We start from the raw sequence: 22,749 nt of genomic DNA, 5'->3' as shown, positions 1-22,749 counted from the left end.
TTGGGATAAGCCTTACTAATGCTACTTCATCTTCCTCCTCCTTTTCTTTGTGCCCACCAGATGCCTCCTTTTGCCTCAACTGCCCTTAAATCCCTGCTTTTACCTCCTCATGCTCTTTCACCAGCTCCAGCGATGCTAATATGAAAAAAAAAAAAAAAAAAAAAAAAAAAAAGCCAAGCAGCAAACTTATAAGTCAGGAAGACCTTCTTTACTTTAGGCTCTGCACTGGTTGTCCATATGGGGCAGTACAGAGACTTTTGGCTGTATTTCCCTGCTGCTGGTACTGGGAAGCCTCCCCAGTGAGAACAGTCTGCCTTGCTGGGAACTGATGCTCTCTGCTGGAAGTCAGGAAATTTCTGAGGATGTTGAGGCTTGTCTGTAATATCTGTGTTATGCTCCCACTCCTTGGCAATGCAAACTGAGAAGCTGTTGAGGTACTTGTGGGTTTGCAGCATGGAATTGGAGCGTATGGCTGCAGTGGAGCAGAAATCACAACCAAAAGGAGAGCTCAGTGTAACATCTCTTATTTCCTCTTACAGGAGGAGATAAGAGATGTTACACAGAGTTGGAGGAGGAACCTGCTTTTTCCTCACCGTATAAATCATCTCCATCATTTCCCTCTTCTTCCAGGTATGCTGGTTGTCTGTCACTCTCTTGCCCTCTCCTCCCATTTGCAAACATTTTTTGGTACATGCACCTCATTCCCTGCTTACGAGGTGACTCTCTCCCAGTGACAATTCCATTCCACTTGTTACACCAGGAAATGCTAATGGCATACTTAACTCATTCATGAGTCTTTTAAGGAGAAGAAGCATATGTGAAACAGAAAGAAATAAGAGGGGGAAAAAAGTATGCGAGGAGGGGAAAAAAAAAAGGCAACTGATCTATTTTTACAGTACTTCTTCATCAAATATTCCTGCCACTGTTGTTCCAGAAAGGCCTCCCAGCCTAGAAATAGTAGTTGTTGGTCATGTTTAGTGTCTTGCATTTTTGACTGAAAGGAGCTGTGACTCATAAATGTGTATAGCTCTCTGGCTATAAGCCACTCTAACTTAAAATGGCTGAGGTTTACTGTGAGAAAGCACATCTGACTTGTATTTCCTTAAGACTGAAAAAGTATCGTCAAATAACAGTAAAGGGAAAAATCCTGACCATAAAGAATTTTACATTCTTTGGAATGATATCATAGTAGAATATACACAGTAGACTAATTAGAGTTTCATCTTTAATTTTACTCCAAAGTGGGTTGCATTTTTTGAAATGTCATTCCCTTTTATAATCTTTTTTTTTTTTTATTTCAAAGGAATGGCAGCACTCCAATCACTTACTTACCATCATCTAGATTAATTTGTGTTCTTCAAACAGCTGGATAATCTGTGGTAATTAGAATGATTTCCGCTGGCTGGGTTTTATCATCTTGTCAGGGGGAATTAGCCGGGCAGGCTTCTCCCTACCCCGAGCAGGCAGTGGAGGGTGCTGTTGGATCGGAGGTGCTCCCTTGGCCGCTTTCACAGTCCCTAACAGAGCTCGCAGGTACAGACTCCCAGCTGTGCCTTTCCTGCCGTGACTGGGCATCCCTGCCAGGGAGCGAGAGCCACACACAGAGCTCAGGACAAGGGGACACCGGCTCATTTTGTCATTGCTGAATGAAGAACGATATGGAATAACACAGGTCTGGATTTTGACTCCACGCCTGTGTGTTCCCTAGGAGTTTTACTGCCTCTTGTCCACAGATGATATCTTATACTAAATTCCTAGAGGAAGGAAGGGAGAGGAGAGAGAAAAAAAATCAGGAAAATCTATTTTTTTGGCCAGAGGAGTTCAGACTCTGCCCATTAAGCACTTGCTTCTTTTCCAAAATATGTTCTGAATTAGGCAGAGCACAGTATGTCTTATTCAATGTACTGGCCAGAAGTCATGAAGCTATGATAAATTCATGGATGGCAAGCCTTGCTCCCAAATTTGAGAGGTGTATTAGGACACCCAAAGTCAGCACTTGTGCTCTTCAGCCGAGTTTGCATTAGCCAAACATGATCTAAGAGCAGGAGTGAGCAAGTCAGTGAGCCTGCCTGCTCACAGTCTTGAACAGGATGCAGGACACAGCTATTGAATTTCCAATGCTGTATTTCACTGTCTTCAGGACACTGTGACTTTATTAGTGAATATATCACTAACTATATGGCATATGGTCAAAGAATGTGTCATCTCAAAATCCAAGAAAATAGCATAGAATTACCAAACACACATCAAAGAAGCCCTCTGTGATTTGTAACTATGACTTGATGCTACTGCTGTTCTGGCAGTTGTTTTCTCTTTATATTACTTTTCCTGTAAAAATTTCAAGTAGAAACTCTACTTGAGCTTCCCAGATCAAATAAAACTATCTGGTTTATGGATGAGTAACTGGAGAAGTTAAAGAAGTCAAATGCTTTTCCCAGGATCCCAGAATTGAGAATGAAGCAAACCTGTGAATTAAATTCAGAAACTGAATTTCAGCATCAGCTGAAAGCCACAGAGGCTGCAGCTCAGGACTCCTTTCCTTCCACACTCAGCTTTTCCCCACACTCAAGACCATGGAGAAATTTTGCATCCTGAAGTGAATGCACTAAGCAGGAGCTCTGAAGGGTGCATGCTGCTCTTCGTGCTGCACAGGTCTTCCAGCTCCTCTAACTGGCCAATATATCCTGATCATAATGTTTCCACATTGCTTTAAGTTGAAAATCAGTATGTATATCAATGATAGAAAATATTGTACAATGTTAGTTTTATCCCACAGGATATAAACCAGCTCACTGAGGAAGTCACATGTGCTCTATAATTTCTTCTGCTCCAACCTAGAGAAGAAATTTCTCCCTAAAAACTAGTAAAAGTGCAACTTCAATTACCCCCTGGCCAATGTAATTCTGACTGAATCAAGAACTTTTCCAGAAACCGGCCCCTTTCTGAATAACCAGGATCAGAACACGGCTGAGCGCAAATAAGTATGAAAAACCAGCTTTGTGCCACTCACGTAGTCCTGTGGCCGTGTTCCTTTCTGGTTAGTTTGCTGAGGACTGATTTGCTAACAGGAAATGTTTCTGCCTATCTTGTGTTCTATTTACCTGGTTTTAATCTTCTTAATTTGAATTAGTAAAGGAGAATATGTCTATGCCTGTATTGATAGATGGAAGTAAAGATAGACCTCTTACTGGAGAACACAATGTTTGTTTTATCCCAAAAGTTTGTTTTCCTTTTTCTCCCTCCCACTGCAGTGTCACTGCTGCTGTATTTTATTAGACCTCTGGTTTTCATTATGCAAAAAGTCAAAACTGGAACGTTGTAAATCTCCCCTCTCCTCCAAGCTTGCTGCTCTGAAGCCATTCAGTGCCTCACGGCTTCTCCCACCAAAGTGTGCTGTTTGCAGGGGCTTTGGGGAATAGGAGGTGAGAACAGGGAAAGCAGGGCAGGGGGGGGACACCTCGCTCACCCAAGGCTTGTTAACCTGAGCGCACACTCTCTTTCTCAAATTTGTTTTCTCAGCTGGTGGCACAGTCCCTGCCCCAGCGCCACCAGCCCAGCAGAGAGCAGTTCCATTGGAGATCTGAAGGCAGATTTTAAAGAAGTGGTTGGGGCAGGAGGGGAGGGGAGCTTAATAGCAGCTTAGAGCCTGACTCCCTATGTTTTCTTAGTATATTGAAATATGAACTGTGTAAACATTCTGCATTCCACCTGCTGCAAAATCTGCCAGAAAGCTCACAAAAGTCCTTTGCTTTTTTTTACATCCTCCCATTTTCCTTGCCATCCTCCCCACAAGGTCCACCACCTTGCTGTTCTGCCCCCTACAAACACATACTCTTTTTTTCTGCCCTATTTTTTTCCTTTTTTTTTTTTTTTCCCTACTGGAGACATGCATTTCCAAAGTTGCTTTGCACCTAACATGTGGTGCGTTTTCACCCTCCTCTTTCAGAGAGCTGTTGACTCACTTTGGTTTCAAAACATCACTGGTGATGCTTGTCAGGTTATTATTGTTCTTTTGATATTATTTACCCTTATTGCACATAAATATGGCAGTAATCACCCAAGAGACTGAATATTTTCCACATCAAAACTCAGAACACACATGCTCTGAGTTTTACCTGTCTTCCCCTGAACGAGGAGCAGTTTCCATCCAGATGGCAAACCATCAAGGGTTTTACACTTTTACACTCAGTAAAAATGCTGAACAAAGAAGTACATTTTCCATCATATTCTGAAAGAGAGCAGGCTGTGCTGGCTTCGCTGTGAGAGCAGATTTCCCCTTGGCACCATCTTCTGCCAGCATCCAGGAGCAGAAGCAGGACAAGAACTAGGTTTTTGATGCATGGCAGCATTTCCAAAAGGAACCCAAATGGAGAATCATGCCATGTGGGCAATTTAGAAATACCTGAGTAGCCTCTGGTAACCACTCCTCATTTCTCATGTCAGAGGTGATCATATCATCCCTCATGGTGCATAGTATTTGGTGGTGTTACTGGAAGTGAACGGGTAGTACTTGTTCAAGAACACTGTATTTTTGATTTGGAGATTTAAAACAGTCTGCTTTTGACTGAAGCAGCCAGTAAGTTTTGCCATGATTGCATCAGACTGCAAAAGGCTGACCTGAAAATGAGTGGAGAACTGCGATCTAGGTCTTAAACAAAACTCTTTTTATATGACTGTGTAGGGAAGTCAGCACCTGTGTGACCCAGGGAGGGTGAGAGTGAGATTCAGCTGGGTTTTGTACTGCTGCGCAGCATTCAATGCACCAGAAAACGTGGTCAGCTGAGTCCCCTACCTTCATTTACATTTGATGAAAAAATGAAGGTGCTCTTCTGTCTTGTCCCAGTGAGGGTGCTCTTTTACCCCCCTTTGCCCTCAAAATACTTCACACTACACAGTGTAGACCCCAGTGCTTGAATCTCAGCTCTGATTCCTTTTTGACTGTGAGTTCTGAGGGAAATGGTTCTTCCTAGTTTGAAACATGGTGAGGACAGTGTGGCCGTGAGTCTGGAAAGGACTTTGCAGCCCTCTTACTGCGAAATGGGCTCTGGATTTCACCTCTGGGCTGCTGGTGGGAGCCCCAATGCTTCTTAGATTTTTTCAGAATTCATAGGTGTCTTTGCCATTCATTGGACTTGTTTGCAGCATCAGCATCTCCCTGGAGATTGGGGATTTTCCCTTTTGTTCTTCCCTGCCTTGAGCTTTACTTCTGCCTGAAACAGGAATCATGCAAACTATACTCACAGTCCTTTCCAAGCACTTGGCATTAGAAACACCCTTCCCCTCTGCCTCTCCCAGCCAAGTGATCTGTACAGCAGAGCTGGGAGCGGGGAAGGGATGGGACAGGACGGGAAGGGAGGAGGAAGAGGAAGCCATTCACCCCACCCTTCCAACCAGAAGCAGGAGCCTGAAGCGGTCACTCCAATGGAAGAAGGTCAAATTTAAAAGAAGGAGGAAAAAAAAAAGAAGACAAAAGGTGTTCCCTCCCGCTGTTGGGATCCTTGCAGCTGGGTGTAACCACACACAGACACCAGCCACCCTGGCCAGAAACACGGATGATGGCAATGAAAAGCTGATATCACTGTGAGTGAAGCTGCAGTCCCTGACAGACTCCTGGCTTGCTCTGGGAAGGTAGTCTGACATCTTCCCCACTTAATTCAGCTTTCTTCAAATTGTCCCCCAAGCTGTCAAAAGTTTTCTCTTCAGAAGGTAAATATAGAACTTAGTATTGCAGTTAGGACAAAGGCAATACAGTTAAGACAAAAGCTGTCCTGTCTCCAACTATTTTTTGGAAGGCTAGTGTGAAGGACTTGAGCAACAAAAACGTGGATATTTGTTCCCTGAAAAGAGGAAGGATGACTAAACTGGAACATCTAGTATTCTTTTGAAAGAATTACATTACACCAGAAGAAGCCAGAAATAAGATAGTATTTGTTAATTTTTCTACTCCATTCAAAATATGTTGAGCAATTGAACTATTATTTGTAACTCTCTGTGATCTCTCTTTAGGGCGAGGAAACCATGTCCTAGTGCAATTAGGTGTGGTGTGCTCTCAGAGCACATAAAGCTTTCAGCGGCTTTGTGTGAGGCTGATTTGGACTTTAGGTAACAGCACATATTGAATCAGCAGGGGAAAGAAAGTCTCCGAGCAGAGGTCTACCAGTTTTAAATTATCTGGAATTTCAAATGATCAGCAGATATATTTATCATATTATCCCTGTATTTATGAATTTGTGTGTGGGAGGTCAGAGGGTGTCCAACTCTGCAAATTGTCAATTCACGTTCAATTCTTCAAACCAAGCCAAATATGTCTTGCCTTTTCTTTTAAACCAGACATAACTAGAAAATAATTGAGTAGTTGAAATGAAAGATTTTTCCTTGGGTAATGCTATATTGTACTGAGTACTCATAGTAAGAATAAGTTAACTGCCTTGCTCTCCATCATTACAGAAAACTAAAGAGAGGAAGTAAATGACCTGAGAAAATTATTCTTCTATTTTAATCTTACTAATCTTTTCTCCTCTGTTCCAGTTAAAACAAAAGAAAGAGCTTTGGAGACAGATTGACTCTGTAATAGAAAAGGCATACTTTGGAGAAACTTTCAGTTTAATACTGTGCCTGTCCTGCAGCTCTAAAATCAAAGCAGATTTCCTAGCTTTCAGCTGAATGATGTTGCACTCTGAAGACAAAACGTGGTTCTGAAATGTAAAATGAAGTTTCATTTAAGATGCTGTCTATAGCGCATCCTTGTCTGACAGCAGAGATGATAGCTAACAGCAGAAATTGTATTATAGTCGTCTTATGTTATTAATTCAGGGTAACAAATGCTCTGACAGGATTAAGTTTGCCTGAAAGTACAAAAAAAAGACAAATAGCTTGAAAGGCGAGCAGCAACACAACTGTACACTTTTGCTGTGCACAAAGCAGTAACAACCAATGGTTAATATTTCTCATCTTCCTGGGAGTTCAAGTTCTAAATTTAGGGCCTTAAATAAGGAATCTGACATATGAGGGCCCTTATCACAGTCAATGGGACGTGCTGAGATCAAATCAGGGCATTTAAGTTTAAAATACAGTGTGAACATCCAGCCTTTACTGCTTGGCTTCAGTTTCCCCACAGGGGATGTGGGGCTGATGGGGGACTCTTGCACAGAGTCCATCAAGGAGCTCTCTCCACCAAAGCTGTGTCCCAGTCCTTCACTGGGTTCTTCTCACTGGGGGTCCCCATAGACTCTGCCAAGACCGACAGGTATCCATGAGGGCTGGCTGAGTCCTCTGCCAGAATCAGGCATGGACATCTATCCCAGGGAAACACATTTTTAGGCACTTACCTTAAAATTATAATTGGTTTGCTCTTATGGAAAAGACTGAATGACTTCTGTTGAAATATTACTTCTGTCTAGTGAGATGCCACTTTCCTGGCTGACACATCTCCAGGCAGGAGGAATTTCCTCAGAAGTCGGTGACAGATTTTGGAGCAGGCAGCATTTGTGACTGAGTGGAGAAATCAATAGAAGCAGTTGAACTGTGGTATAGGTAAAGGCATACAGATACTGCTGCAGACCTGGGGCTGTTATCATCCCTCTGCCTCTGTCCAAGCCTGATAAGCACTGGAGATAGAAGAGAATGGAGGAAAACATGGGGACAGGATGAATCTTCACATCCATCACACATCCTTCCCACTGTCAGGCTGTGGCAGCTGTTCCTTAGTATGCCATGATGGGAAACAAAGGATTCTCTTCAAAATGGAGTGGCAACTTCTGTCTGTGCACAATGGGAATGAGACAGGGGAAGCACAGAAGGCAGCCAGTGCGCCAGGCTGTGCAGGAGCAGAGCTCTTCAAGGAAGGACTGTGTCCCATCCTGTGGCACTCATGCACACAGGTCTCATCTCTGCTCCTGTAATTCACAAAGCACCAGCAAGGGGAGGCAGCACCCAAAAACAGAGGCATCCTCACCAGTAACAGCTCCATCCTGGAATAGCTTTGCCAGAGCATGCAGGGGAAGACAAACACCCCCATACACGCTTCGTATTTAAAAAGTAAATAGTGATTCAGGCATCCTTTCTCCAGGTCTAATCTGGGCAGGTTCTGTCCATCACAGCATGTTTCTGTGGCAAAGACTTCCCAGACACCTTGGTCTAGAGCGATTTATTTCCAACAAAACATTTACCTCGGGCTCTTACACTTCTCCTACAAGAACTTCTGCAAATGACCAGCCTACCATAATTTACTCTGCCTCCCAAAGCAACCCCTCAAAACACTTCCCTGAGAGAAAACATTTGGAGCTTTCTTTACAAGAAAAAGCGCTTTTCATTTATGGCAAATATGAATAAGGGTCAGGGAAATGGATTCACATTTTTGCATTGCACTGCTTTTCCTGGTGCTTTGTTCTGCACTTCAAGTCAGGTGCCATGTGGGACGACTTCATGCTACCGCTTTGTGCTTGAGACTTGAGCATGCCACCATTTGCCTCTAGCAATCTCACAATGAGAGGAAGCCCTGGGTCCTGTGGGGCAAGCAGCTTTGGAAGGAGTCAGCAGCAGCATCTCCTCTCCACCTCAAAGCTGAGACTTTAGCAGGAACCAGAAGTCTCTGCCTGTCCTAGGAACAAGAAAACTTCAACTGTCTGCAAAGGACAGAGTCACCTGAGGCACTTAGAACTGTACTCCCTTTTTTTTTCTCGATGTGTACAAAGACGAAGATTTTATAATCATGGTATTTGCCAGTTTTTACCAATTGTTGGCTTGCTTTGAATCCACTGCACATTTCCTAGACTGTGTAGAAGAAGGGTAGGAAGCTCACAAACCTCAAGGAAACTGGTAGCTGGAAGAAGAAGAGCACTCCCTCTGCTCCCACCCTTCACAATACAGCAGGGTAAACATTTGCTATTCACCCTTTGTGCATTTTCTTTGGTTGCAGAGAGCTGGTCAGTCAGCCCATGCATTAACATGAACTAGCTACAGTAAATGCTGTTTATCTCCATTAGGGCTTTATAGGAAGTTGAGCACATTTTTGGGGTGATAGGCAGAAGAACAAAGACAATTCTGTAGGAGACAAGGCTTCACTAGTTCTGCCACTCAGGAAAAAACTTGGTATTTTCTTAATTTTGAGCATCAGCAAATGCTCAAAATGCTTCTCTTCCCCTTTCTAGCAGAGCCTCATGGAAAAGGAAAATTATTCCAAAATGCGAATGGAAACCTGGTGTGCGTTTGAACACTGTCAATCAGGTGAGATAATTAAGAGCTGTGATAATGTAATATGTAGGGGAAAGAGAAGAACTTTGATAGAGATATTTTGATTCCAAATAAAAGGAAAATTATTTTCCCTTAAGTTTCTATGGTTTTCCTCCCCCATCTCTGCTCTTTTCGGTTATTTGCTCCAAAGGACTGGCTCTTTTTCAGTGACTAGAAATGGTCTAAGCAGTTCAAAGAGAGGGGGAGATACTAGGGGCTTGAGGATAAGACTGTTACAAGTAACTTTCAAGGAAAATATTACAGCTTTAACAGCTACAAAGGGCAGACTTCCCACTGTATCTAGGAGAGTGCCCTGGGTTGTTGCCAGGAGCAAGTTGCTGATAATGGCTGTAAATATATCTGTTAATGAAATGTTAAGCTCCTCGACAGAGTTTTTGGGTTTTCAAAGTGACAGTTTTCCATTAAAATGTATGTCATAAGAATTTGAGGTGGGGCAAAATTGGAACCATTTGTTGACTGAATCTGGCAACTGGTTGAAAAAGTGCGTGGGGACTGAAGACTCCTTGCTTACAAATCACAGCATTAAAATCCAGCTAACTGTCATCTAATCCAACTGCAACAAGAACAAAATGCCTGGCCATGAGGATCTCCTTACAGACTCAGGATCAAAGTTTGCAAAACCGGAGCTGTGGCCCCTCATCCCTGTATCTCTCAGGGACAAAACTGTATAGCAGAGTATTTTGAAATAAGTAAAATTCCTGGCAAAATCTAGTTTGCACCAAAAGGGACAGAAATTAGACCAAATAAAATCTTTGCTTTGCTTCCCAGGTTATGGGAATTTACCCTCTACCCCACAGCCTCTTTCATCCATTTGGCCTACTGCCTTGCCTGCCAAATCATCTGCACAGGGAAGAGAGAAGGGGAGAGGAAGGTAGGCTAAGGAGAATTACTAAAATAAAATGAAGAAAAAGAAAAGAAAAGAAAAGAAAAGAAAAGAAAAGAAAAGAAAAGAAAAGAAAAGAAAAGAAAAGAAAAGAAAAGAAAAGAAAAGAAAAGAAAAGAAAAGAAAAGAAAAGAAAAGAAAAGAAAAGAAATGGTTTGGCAAAGCTCCTGTGATTTCAGTGGGTGTGGACTTCATCCTCTGTTTCAGGTACTCTCTGAAGTGCCCAGCTGGTCTGTGTGCAGATCTAAGGGGCTTGGGAGGTGTTATGAGGCTAATTGCACATGAGCTAATTGTGAAAATAGCAGCTCCAGGAATTTTCCTGAGCACAGCTTTACTTATTCTCACCAAACATCTTCTTTGGTCCCAAACCTGTGAAAGGCTACACCCAAGGTTAACTGCAGGTTGGTGTGTATAGTCTCACATCCATGAAGTCACTAGGCATGTAGATGTTGGAGTAGCTGGGACTCTGGACAGTTTTGGTATTATGAATGGTGCTTGCTGCAAGTGTCTGTCCAGCAAAAGGCTCTTTAGGTTCACACTTTAGAGCAAAGATTTCAAATCACAGGCAAGGAAGACTGCAAAATTTATACTTCAGAGAACTAGGTGGATGAGAGGTTGATCTCCTAACCTCAGCTTTATTTAGGTGTACACATTATATCTCATTAAAAGCTCACACATTAAATGTGACTTCGTCTTTAACAGCCTCCAAGTATTATGATTTTTAATGACAGCAGCTTATATATTTAACATTAGAAAGCAGCATACTACCAGCTATTCTAAATAAAACCTACTTTTTATTGTAGAAGAGTTATGCATTGCAGTGAAATTCATGAAAATGAAAACCCTCAGACTTATCTGAAGGTTGGTATAACTAAAACACCTGCATAAAATAAAACAAACATTTATGTGCATTCTTGAATCAATATCTGAATGAACTGGTTTTTCTGAATAAGCATAGAAGAACCATAGGTCTCCAAACAGATGAACTTTAACTATTTCCAGTAAATATTTTCATCTTACTTTGTGTATCTCTGTCAACTGTGATGGGCTGAAGCCAGATTAATGCAGGTAGGAAAAATGAATGTACAACACAATTGAAAATTGTTCTTTGCTGTGTTGCCTTTCCACTGTGGAAATGAAAACTACTAACTCAGCATTTTGTCATTTTTATATACAAAACCATGACCAGCATGTTAAAATATTATATTTTACATTTTTATACAAATTAGCAATTGAAAAGTTACACCTCAGCAGTTGTTTATGTCACATGACTGGACTATCAATCATAATACTAATAAACCAGGAGATTTTTAAGCTAGCACACTTCTGAGTATTCAACCAAAATGGAGAAAAATGGGGAAAACACATCATATATCTTAGGAGTAGTAATGTCCTGTTATTGTTAAAAAACTGCTGGGACCTCATTAGTGACTATGAAAACATCATCTGTGAATACTGTGAGGCAATAAATCTACAGTGTCCAAGGAAGAGGGGGGGAAGAGAGCAAGCACAACGTGTGTATTTGCCATTTTTTCTTACCCAGCTGTGAGTTAGTAATTTCCATCTCTGCTTGCCAAACAGCTTCCAGAAACTATTACTGATTATGTGAATTCAATAGGCTGCTAATGAACGATAAGATAATGGGTCTGTGCTCAAGACTGCAGGAGACAAATACTTGTTTACATGTCAAAAATTCCTTTTCCACTTGGCTGATTTCACACACACACATACATGCTTTTGAGGACCCATTTTGTAGCACTCTAGCTCTAAGCCAGGGCTGATAATGCTGCAGGTATAGCCCTTTCACCTCCAAATGAAATACTAGTTTTTGTAGTATACCATTGATGATAAATTTTCCATAGCTTTTAGTAAAGCAAGCAGTGCTTTAAAAATAATGAACTATCAGTATTTTTGGAGGGAAGAACAGACTGAATGAAGGACAAAAGGCAGATAACTTATGGATGGATTCTGAACTACATTTGTGTCAATACCTGGTATTTTGAAAGACTTAGCATGAGACCCGTAAACAGGTTTGTGATAGGAATTGCCTACCATAGCTACATCAACAAAACCTTATAATGCTTTTCACCCCTGACAATTTTATCACCTGTCAGCCTCCTACAGCCACAGTGTGACCAGGCACAAATCTGCTGCTGTCATAAATACACGCTCTGGCGTTGCCGTGGAATTTGGCTCTGGATTTGCAGAGCTCACGTCACCCGTCATTGAAATGTGGCCACTTCTACTGAGGAAAAGCAGCACTGCCAGCAAGATTGTTTTTAGCAGGGGAAGCAAAGGGTAATATAGCCAGCTAAAATCGCTGGAGAGCTTACGTAGGAAGAACACAAGGTAATGACCTTGGAGCCATTAACTGGAATTCCTTCAGGGCACTGGGTCTATCCACTCATACATGTCTGAGAAATGATACCGGGCCCCTAATGGCCATTAGTACCACAGAGACTGAGCAAGTGGAAACTATTTGCTCTGTTTAAAATTATGCATTGCTTTTTGCACAGAACCCCAATTTTTTGACTGTGAGCTTTCACTTTAGGCCCATTTTTTTGTGTTTGGTTCCAGTGCAGAAGACCTTGGTAAGTGAGAGTCTGCAACTGGATGCCTTGTTTAAACATGGCACCTTCAAAAGCACTGAGAAAGCAAACAGAAAGAGACTTACCTTCCAAGATATTGGGTATCTTGTCTCTATATGTGAAATGAAGTGTTGGGAAGTAAGTTTCACCAAAAAATCTAACATTCCCAATACAGCCTCAGGAATTGCAAAGGTGGCAGCTGCCTAGCATGGTACCCTGCCAAAGCAGTAAAATATGTTTCCAGTGGTTTTGTTCATGCCACGGCTTTGGACAGTGAGGTTATAGATGGGAGACAGGCTGGGTTTATGTGGTACTGGGTAACCCCAATCTCCTCCATGGTGGAAGGTAGAAAGGCAAGCTCATTCTCACACAACTGTCTCCCAGGACTCCCCTTCTCAATCCTACTTTTCTCCTTTTCCAATGGAAGGAGCAGCCCAGAGACATGAGTCCCGAGGTCTTGAACAGCTGAGTTTTACTTTCAGAAAAGCCTTGATCCAGGTCTCTGCAATCCCAGGATGCAAGCTCAGAGATGGCTTGCAATACACAAATAGTTAGTTGTTGGGGTCAAAAAGCCCTTGCCTATTTGATGTAAGATATTAAATATCCTGGAACTCACTCACTATGAAACATAGTCTCCAGACCCTGAGAGCTTGTTAGACAAACTGTAAGTAACTTTCTGAAACTGATTTAATTTGGTCATTATCAGACATATGAAAAACAAAACCAACCAATCAAGCAACAACAAAAAGAAACCCTCAATAAACCCCCCAAACCAGAACCAGGTCAGTGTTCCACTTGGTGTATCTGTGATAAGTCACTCTTTTGGGGTAAACATGGAGACTTTACACTTACAAGCACTCATTCTGCTTAATCCATGCATTAGTAAAAAGGCCTCCTATGTTCTTATCATTATCACAATCCATATTGGAATTCAGAGTTCAGGCACAGTCTCTTTTCCATGCTGTCTCTGCTTGTGACATTCATGAACACAGAACAGTCCTTAGAGGCCATATCACACAGTGAATGTGAAGAACTATCTACCCAGTCTTAAAGTACCTGGACTCTAAGGATTAGAGTCCAGATTAAGATTAAGACCTCTGCCTCTAACTACAGAGGTGATTTTAGGAAGTTATTTTGGACTTGCATGCATACTATAGCAAACTAAATATATATAACAAACTATACTATGGCAAACAAAATATGTCCATAGAGAAGAAAACTAAAATTGTGTAGTAACTTCCAGAGAGGTTGAGCACTAAGCAATGTTGGCAGAGTGTGTGGGACTTCTGGAAGATGGAAATCAAACAGAGTTGAAAGTCAAATGTTTGCATGATTGTGCTGAGCCTTGTTTATCTGTTTTATTGCCACTTCTCTGAAAGTTACTTGTTGCACTTTCATCATTTGAGATGACATCCTTTTGCACGGTCTCACCTCTTGGCAGTGGGAACAGCAGCTTTTGAGGACCATGGAAGCGTGAAAGAATGCATGCTCCACAGAAGCTGGCAGCAGTGTTGGTTCTTGCTCCAAACAGAGCCAATAGCAGCAGAAGTCAATCTAAACATCTGACCCTGTCCAGTCAAAGGTCATCTCCAGTACCACATCCCGTTAGGCAAAAGTCAAAATGGGCCAGTCATGATTTACAGTAATCTGAAATAAAGCATCGGTGCTTGTCTTGGAGGGAATTCCAGGCTTTTTAATGGATCTAGTAGAACTGTGTTAATGTGATCTGTATTAATTTATGTTTTCTAAATGCAGAAAAGTTAATGGGAAAGCAATCGGTCCCTGCTGAGCTATATGTCTTGGAAGAAAAGTCTCAAAGGCAGTAGGGAAAAGAGCATGTTGCTATTTCTTTGTAAGAGCTGGTAGCTGCTTCCTTCTCCTGGACCAGTGTGTGCACAACCACAAATGGTCAATTCAGGCATATATATGCTTGTAAATTCAGTGGTTTGCAACTATAGGCATTGTACACAAGCAATGGACTTTCACAGACAATCTGGACAAAAGTTGGAATCACTAGGTGACATATTCATGTGGCCAGTCTTACAACAAGAATAAAACTTTGTGATGGAGATTTCCGTGCCCTGAACAGTGTGCAACTGTGTGGAGAAAGCTTGCAACATAATTTTTCAAAACTTTTGTCAGAGAAATAGTTTGTATTTTTACTCTGTCCAGGACCTTGTTATGCTTTAAAATTAGATTAGAAGTGATGTTTTCATGGACAACTTTGCCGACCCAAAATGGAAGAAATGGTAAATGGGAAAAAAATATATGCTGGTTCTGTATCAATGTATATTTATTTCAACATTTAATTTCTGATTTCCTAAATCAGAATCCTAAGTTTGGATTAGCTAATACTATTTGAGGTGAAAGAAGAATTTCTATGAAATTCAGAAGGACACCCACACCCCCAATTAGTGTTTCTGCAACTCCTCCTTCTTACCGACTGTATCTATGTAGCATTACATCACCACATGAGCTGCTTGCCCTGTCCCGATAGCACTGTACTTCCAGCAGGGCTTTCAGTTCCATTGGGGGAAATTCAAACATTCAACTCTGAATAAAATTCATAGGAATGTGCACGCACAACTCTTAAGAAGCTTTTAAAAAAATTGCAGTTTTCTTTTGCAATGTTCTGCAACAGAAGCATTAGATGAATGTATGCCTGTACTGGACCTGGATTCAAATTTTCCCCTCTCCTGGCCTCACTAACTTAGTTAACTACATTGAAATTCCCTAATTGTGCTTTCTGATTTCTCTTAATTATTTTTATTTTCCTTTCACTCTCTTGAAGGTTTATTCTCTTCACAGCACCCTGCTACTTTCAGTGCTTTAACAGCTGCTTTCTTTGATTCCATCTCCTCCTTGCTGAGGAAGGAAGAGCTACCTGAGTGCTTCATATATTCATCTGAAGTGCATATATGACATGAACTGCACTGCCGGAGAAATAACTAATAGAAACTAATTCAGCAATTGATAGAAACAATTATCTCTGTTTCAGATTAAATGTGTCTTAAATACTGAAAATTTTTGCCTGAAGTCTGTTTAGAAAATCCAGAGCTCTGAGAGTGGAGCTAGAAAAATCTGTCCAGTAATGGGGCATATTAATTGGACCCTCATGCCAGTTAATTCATCCATCATTTATGGCTCTTGGAGTCTGGGAGCACTCCTGATTGCTGCCAGGGCTTGCAGTCCACTCCTTGCTTACAGATGGGTGCATGAATTCTGCCAGACCTCTGGCTCTGCCATTTTGGCCCCAGGTTCAAAGGCCTTCAGATGTGTCTGGCAGGTTATTCTTGCTTTATACCTCTGACAATGCTAATGGTAAGAGCAGATTTTGGCTGCACATTTTGCAAGTCAGATTCGTTTTTGCTGAAATTCATGCTAAAGGAGCAGAAGGAAGATCATGGTGCAGGTTGATAGCCACCATGGGAAGGCCAGATGAGTTCCATGTGCTCCATTCATTGCCAGAGGTGACAAATTTGATTCACAAAGAGTGTTCATTTCCATGAATATTACCACTACAGAAACCAAAGAGGTGACCATTGAGAAATATGTGGTTTCTGTAGAGACGGGAGATAATTGTTTTCAAATCTCATGAAAGAGCATCATGAGCTGCATTTGTGGCAGTGTGCCCTGAGCTGAAGGATTGGTGACTGTCATAACCTATTCCATACATCTCTTGTGTTTCTGGAGACAAGGCAATGTTTATCAGTGACTGAGATTTCATTTTATATTCTGCTCTGCCCAGGCAGCTCCTGAGCTTGTGTGGAGTGTCATGCAGGCTTCTCCTCTTTTCCATCCCAGCACAAGGAGCAAGAGAGAGGTTGGCCACTGGCTACAAAGCAAAAATGATGTGCAGTCCTTCAGGTGTTGGCCACACTTCATTCAGCTCAAGACACTAATACAGACATAGGGGAACCCAGAGGTCAGTCATTTTTACCTATTATTAACTTCAAAGTCTTTCCTGTTGGGAAGATTATTCATGCTGAACCATGGAGCATCAAACAGCATTGCCAGAGAGAAGGCAAAGGCTTCAAACAACAGGCTTAGGCATTCACATCACTAAAACTCAGGAAAATAGGATAAATACTATTCCTTTTCTATTTGCTCACCAATTAATGTTTGTGAACATATTTGTTAGTAGAAAATTCATAGGGGGAAGAATCTCACATGAGTTTTCTGCCCCATAATATATGTATGCTTCAAATGCTCTTGGAAGGCCATTTTGGAAGCTCTGTGTTTGTTACTTTTAGGAATTTAGTATTTAACTGAGCGTCTGAGCATTTCCATAAAAATGGAGTAACCATCAAAGCTGTACAGTTATTTCCAAGCAGCACCCATCACAAGTAAACAAAAACATATTTTAAGATGTAGCTGCAACATATCAAATGATATTTCAAAAATTTTATGAGCTCTAATTTTATCTATCATCCCCAGCTCTTCTCCAAATTTTACTGCTGCCTATGTAATCAGTAGCATCATTCCACAAACCTCGGAAAATTAAAATACTTGCATGATTTCATTCTTTCTTTTCATCTCCCTCTTTGCATCACAGCAGAAGGCACCTGACAGTGGGCTTACTATGTATTAATGTACTAAAGCATGATGTGAACACTTGGTATAAATCTTACAAAACTTTTCCACTTTCAGTTGCAATTCACTTTACTCATGAAGCATGATTCATTGGTAGCTGAAGGATGTGTCATTGGTCTAAGGGAACTGTATCACTATCACATTATGTACATGTCATATTCTATTTTCTTCCTGTTTTCATTAAAACTGTACCAGTAGGAAAAAAGAAAAAAAAAAGCAAAATCAACCCAGTGATTTTCTCCCACTCATATCCTGCACTCTATATTTCTGACTCAAAAAGCCAGTGAAGCACCAATATGTAAAAGCACTAATATTAAAGTTCATCTAAACATTTCCATTCTGAAGGCCCAGTTTCAGTTATTTATTATTTTCATAAACTTTAGCCTTCTTGGCTGAACTTTTTCCAGAGTTGTTCTTTTTCCAAGAGTGACTATTTTAGGAAAGTTTGAGCATGCATCAAGCAAAACCAAAACTTAACAAAAAATACACTTTTCCCACCATTTCTCCCAAATCTTGCAGTTTCTTTGGAATGGGTATAATGGCCAGATCTTTTTGGACTAAAGGCTGGTATGTGGCAGATGACAGTCTGTTAATGACATGGTACAGACAGGTACCTTCCAAAGGCCTTTTGAAAACAAATTCAAATTTACCCAAATCATACTGCCTAAAAGTTAATTTCCATTTACATGCAGCTAGATATATTGTTCAGGTTTTTTTCATAAGTACTCAGAGGCAATTGGCATCATTGGTCTCCTTTTCTCAAATCAAGAGATGAGACATGGGAGAGGGACTCAATCTAGTTTCCTATGTCTCCCCTTGGTATTCCTTCCATTCAATTCTTCTCTAATTAGTATTATTATCCATGATCTAAATTACACGTGCATTCCTTGTGGAGACAATGCTGTGCAAAGAACAGAGAACAAGTGATGGTAAGACCCTGGATGTGCAGTCTGGGTGTAAGTGGAGCACCCATGCCACAAACCCAGCTATACTGGTAATGAACAGCAGCTTTAGAGCCAAGTGAATACTCAAAGCACTTGCACACAAGGGGATTTTCTTCTCTTCTAGTAAGTCATGGCAAATAAATGTCACAGCTTCCTCATGCACTTAATAACATCAGATCTGAGCACTGAATCATAGTGTGCTCACATGGAATTGAAAATTCTCTTTTGGGCCTCAGCCCAGAATTGCAGGGCTTTTTAAAAGAGTTTTGGAGAGAGTCTGGGGACTCAGATGTCCAACTCTTGCTGGCTTTCAGTAGAGTTCTCAGCCCTTCTCCACTGGGCTTCTTTGTCAGGAGGACAAGCCCAGGTAATGTAAATATCATTAGCTGTGAACACGAGTAACGCCACTGAAGCTTGGAGTTAAGTATGTGCTCAGGTGCTATGTTGGATGAATTCTGTTTACACTCCATAACACAAAAACATCCAGAAGTGATGGGAAAAAAAAACCAAAAAACCAAGACAACTTCCCAGCTATGCTAAAATGCCTGACAAAAATATGCACATTTTATAAAATATTTGGGAGACCAAGATGAAGATTGGAAAAAGGGTTTCTTGACATGAATTGCCAACTCCTTTTAAGGAAGAAGCTCAGAGCTCAGGTTTTGTGTAACCAGCTGTCTCTGATGCTCTGTTTCAGAAAACCTGCCTTCCTCATCCATGTTCTCTTACAAAGAGACTTTGTGATACAGCAGATTAAATTATTTCTAACAGTCTTTGTCAGACACCACACAGGTACATCAAGAGGCACTCACATGGAGAATTTTTTCCCTCACTAAATTCCTCTCTCATTCTTTGCACAGGGCAACAAATACCCCCAAATAAATACTCACTGTGCAGAAATGGAAACTTCAGTTTGTGAATAAGATAAGGGTGTTATGCCAAAGAATCAAAGAATCGTTAATGGCTGAAAAAGACCTCCAAGATCACTGAGTTCAGTGCAATTAAAGGCCCAATCATAATCCATTCGTGTGAGTTAGGGTGTGAGTGTAGGCTGCACAGAAATTTCCTTGCTTTTGAGTACTTCATTTCAAAAGTCAGTAACATCCTTTTTGATGATGGTGTGTTGGATAGATTTCCCCATGCCTAATGGTAAGCTGTGGAAATGGGAAGCTGTGGAATAGAATCACTGTGACAGGGCTGTGAGTTACAGTGATGTATGGCAGGGATGGTGCTGCAGATCTGTACCCAAGGAGAATCAAACAGATTTTTCATGTGGGCTTCAAAGATATTTGCTGACAAGCAGAGGAATGGTCAGGAATCCTGGGTTCCAGCCAAGATTATTTAAAGATAGCATGTTTTGGAGGTCACAGCCCATTTCAGCACCTCATTCTTCTCTTTGTTTTTCCCCTAACCTCCTTTTCTTAAACCAAACTACCTCTAGCCTGATCTTTCCAGGATGTTGCTCTTCCTGGACTTGCCTAAACAAAGGCAGAGATCTACCCAAGCCCATTTAAACTTCAAGGCTTCCAAAGACCAGACTTGCTGGCTGACTGCTTTGTCCCTTGATGAAGCCCCTGCACTGACCTAAGCCCTGTTCTGCTTGGTGAAGATGTTTCACAAGATCCCCCTAAGACATCAAAGCTCTCAGCAAGAGCTCCACTGGTGCAGGTTAAACCATGTGTCGCTTGCTACCGGTAGACCGACCCCAGAAACTTCAACCCCTGGGCAGTTTTGTTATGGTTTGTGCCTAAAATATGGCCTGTCCTTTTCCAGTTCTTGCTCCTTGGCTCCTCTTCACTACCAGTCTCCTTGACAGTATTAATCAGAATGCTTTAGTCTTCTTCTACAAAGAAAAGGGAGGGGTCATTTGTTGAACAGATACAGTGTTTTCCTTTCTGGCATTGGCCACAGTTAGTGTCTTGTCGTTCTTTTCTAGTGAAAGAAAACAAGAGGTCTGTGTATGAGGCAAACAGATCTCCTGGTCTAACCGTACACAGAGATCTGATCAGTAGCCCAATGACCATAGAATCATGTAATCATAAGAATTTGGGTTTGAAGGGAGCCTAAAGATCATCTGGTTCCAAATCCCCTGCCATGGATAGGGACACCTTCCACTTGACCAGATTGCTCAGAGCACCATCCAACTTGACCCTAACACTTCCAAGGATGGGGCATCCACAGGTTTTCTGGCAGCCTGTTCCAGGGCCTCACCCTCACTGTAGAGGATTTTTTTCCCAATATCTAACTAACTTAAACATACTCTCTTCCAGTTTGAAGCCATTCCTCCAGAGTCCTGTCCCTACATTTACATACTCTTGTAAATAATCTCTTTTGCTCTTGTAAATAGTTTCTCTAATGATCTACTTACTACCATCAAAGTTGCCTTGTAAAAATTCTGGGAGAAGCTGGATGTGTTGAAAGGAACGGGGCGAGAATTAGCTTAGTGTTACTTAAATACTCTGTCAGACCACCTATCGAAGCCTGATCTGGACACACAGCTCCTGTGTCCATTTCTCCTATTCAGTGAAACTTTTTTTAGTTCATGCTCTCCCCAGGCATGGTTGTGTAAAGTCTTGTCCAAAAAATATATTCCCTCAGTGCAGGGCTTAGAAAGGAGAAAATTGGCACTTTCCATGCCACACCTGTTCAGCAGAGAGAGCACTTTGATCTCTGTGGCTACCCATCTAACAGCCCCATGGAGCAATAAACCCATACATGCTTTTTCTTTTTATTTTTTTTCCTTTTTAATATATATGCCAAAAGGGGGGGGGGGGGGGGGGAAGTGAAAGGAAAAAAGTAGCCATTCCAGGAAGGAGCTGAAGTCTATAAAGTGATCTTTCACTCTCTATTGCAAAGCTCTTGCTAGTCAGCACCACCACAGATCTATCAGAATATTTTTGGTAACAAGCTTTTGAAAAGCTGATTTTAAAATAAGAAGTGGGAAGTGAGGAGGGAGGCAGGGGGGATGGTCTTCAAACCAAATGCCACGAGTGCTCACAAGGCACTCTATAATTCAAAAGTGGGTACCCTCAGGCACGCCATGCATACATTTATATTTTCAAGAGAACAGTCCCACAATGCAAACACTGTGAGTGGTTTTGCCTAAAGGATTCTGTAGGATTTATGCACATGGGGGCTCTTGTCACTTGTAAGTAGAGGTCAGGAACCTGCCTGGGTGGAGAAGGCAGAGTCAGTGCTTTCCTGAAATCCCTCCTTGTGCCAGGAAATAATCACCACACCCACAGCCACTACATTTGAGCCAAGGTGTTTCAGGGACACATTCTGTCATATAGGGCACGCCCATGGAAAAAAGTTTCACAAACCATATCCCGTTTCTTTAATCTTCCATTCCTTGTTGCTGAAAGAAATTTTAAAAATAAATTTAAAAATCAAGGTAGTTGCTTCTGAGAGAAAAGAAAAGGAGTTTCTGTCCAATATCCTAAAGTAAAAGATCAAAAAGAAAACTTTGATTTTTCACATATTGCAGATTTGTCAAGACAGGTTTTATTTCCACTGGTTTAAATGGAAGGTAATGAAATTTTGACCATGGTGGCATAAATCAAATTTTCTGAGGGAGTGAAGGGGAAAGGAGGAGAAAAAAGAACAGGCAGAGAGGCTACAATATCAAGTGTTTCTTGTAAAAATATAGAACTAAGTTTGTTTCTGTTAGGCATCTTAATCTGTGATTTATTATTAATTGAAGAACTCCACAGCTCTAATTTTTTATTAGAGCTGAATGGATTTGAAACTGCCATTGCTAAATATAAAGGCTAATTGTGTTTTACCGCTCCATTTCAAGTACAATTCTATATTGGTGCCAAAGATCAGGCACCAAGAGAAAAAAAAATGACACACTGTATTTAAAATAATTGCAGTGAAAAAATTTTGTGGTTTTCTTTTGGCTGTGGAAACTGAACATTTTATTATGAATGAAAATTCTAAATAATTGTCTTGTCAATAGGACCTGTCTTGTATCCTTTTGGCTCAGAAAATGTCCAGATTTGGTTTATTTTATAGCTTATAAATTCTCCTGAATTTTTGGACATCTTATTTTCATTTTGAAAACTCTGTCTGACAGTTTTGTCTCATTTCAAGTGGAGGCCAGTGATGTCTCAGAATGAGTAGGCAAAGCAGACACACACAGAAGTCATCAGAGCCAGTGTGAAGCAGTGAGTGCAGATCACACCAGCATTTCCCCAATTGCAAATGGCAAGCCAATCCACATGCTGCAAACAAAATTATTCTCTAAAAATCACCTGCAGGCATTTGATGAGCCAGTCTATAGAACTGTGACTAGACCTTGGCTTTAAAAATATGGATTTGCCACTTTGTGCAATGGCCAGGGACAAGAGCAGGAATCTCTCATCCTGTCTCATCAAGGGTTGGCTCCATTAATCACAGGAGCCAGTGGGCAGTATCTGGTCACATCTAAAAAAGACTTGACCTGGTAGGTCTTAGGTTCAGAGGACTAGAAGTCCTAGAGACAATT

This window comes from Melospiza georgiana, chromosome 1, assembly GCF_028018845.1.
Source record: "Melospiza georgiana isolate bMelGeo1 chromosome 1, bMelGeo1.pri, whole genome shotgun sequence".
Taxonomy (NCBI): domain Eukaryota; kingdom Metazoa; phylum Chordata; class Aves; order Passeriformes; family Passerellidae; genus Melospiza; species Melospiza georgiana.
Note: the sequence above shows the minus strand (reverse complement) of the source record.